The following is a 1,591-nucleotide window of genomic DNA, read 5'->3' on the forward strand; positions in this document are numbered from 1 at the left end:
TTTATGCCTGCTCTCATTTCTGATAGTCAGGCATCCATCTTGGCTGGCATTCATCTTTTCATGATTAGAGACCACTTTTTCCTGAATGGCAGTTATTGTGGCCAGCAGATATTCCATCACCTGCACCATCATTTGTTCCATTTTCGTAGTATGGCAGTATAATGATCAAGATCCCATGCACCATGTCTGACACCAGATGTCATGTGTTATGTGACCATAAATGGGCTTTGGATTGGTGAATGGATTTACTGACCACTTACACACATGATTCAGAACTATACAAGCAATTACAGCGCCATCTCCACAATTCACAAATCACCACAGCACCTCAATGCTAATCTCCACAATTCAAGAATCACCACAGCACCTTCTAAGTATTCATCAGCCATTACCTGGCAACAGGTTCTAAGAGCAGCGATTCTTTGGCTTCATGGGCTCTAGTCCTCTCTGCACAGGCTCATGTATAGAAATGACTGTCAAATCAAGTCAAAGTCAAAGTCATATTGCGACTCAGGGTCAGTCAGTCATGCTGCCGAGCCCCGAAAACACAGCTCTTCTACTGTTGCATCCAGCTGTTGCATTATTAAGAATCTGCTTCCTAGCAACAGCAATCTGTTTGCCAAGACACTGCCCAGAAACAGTTACTGTTTACAGAGTCATCACTTAGCAATGACTCTATACACCATAATACAAAAATAGCTAATAGATCCTTTGCAAATGTGGCAAGTTCACATAATTTGGAATGATGATAATATATCAAAATTTGATTCATGTGGAAATTAAGAGCAGATATAAGACAAGATATGGACGAATTCCAAAAACAACCTCAAAAAATACAGGCTTATTAGAGCAATATTTTGAAACAAATAATTAATTTATATAAATCCAACCAAAACACACTACATACTCTTCCAGATGAAACAATGCAGGCAGGAAAGTGAATTAAAAATCTAAATAAAAAATAGGGAAAGAGTTAATGTGGCAAGTACAAATTTCCTTGGGGTTATTATTGACAGCAACCTGAGTTGCGAAGTAGATATTGAAAGAATCTGTAGTAGAATTAACAGTAACCTATTTATAAATAACAGACTATCTAAAATACTTGATATGAACGTAAGAATGTCGTATTATGGTTTGATTTATCTTGTTCTGCCACATGGAATCGTATGGGGGCATGAAGGCACTCATTAGACAAACAGTTACCCTTCAGAAAAGGCCTGTAAAGTACACACCGAGGTTAAAAGAACTGAAATTATGTAGAGACAGTTTTAGGCAACTCTAAGATATTAACAGTCTACTCGCTATACATTCGAGAAACAATCTTATATGCAAATAATATTAGAATACATCTCAGAGAAAATAGATGGGATGGCATAAACTGGATTAATCTGGAAAAAGATATGGACCGGTGGCAGACTCCTGGGGAGATATTCTTGAGTAGATGAAAAACTGGTGACTTCCCCCTCCCCACACAAAAAACTTAGCTCCATGCAATCAGTTACATCATATGTAACTTTCAATCAACTCACTTTATGGACTATATTACTTCAGGGCCTGAATATGTTTTGGAGGGAACATAACCTTTGAGACA

Source organism: Cryptotermes secundus, unplaced genomic scaffold (assembly GCF_002891405.2).
Source record: "Cryptotermes secundus unplaced genomic scaffold, Csec_1.0 scaffold5032, whole genome shotgun sequence".
In the NCBI taxonomy this organism is placed as follows: domain Eukaryota; kingdom Metazoa; phylum Arthropoda; class Insecta; order Blattodea; family Kalotermitidae; genus Cryptotermes; species Cryptotermes secundus.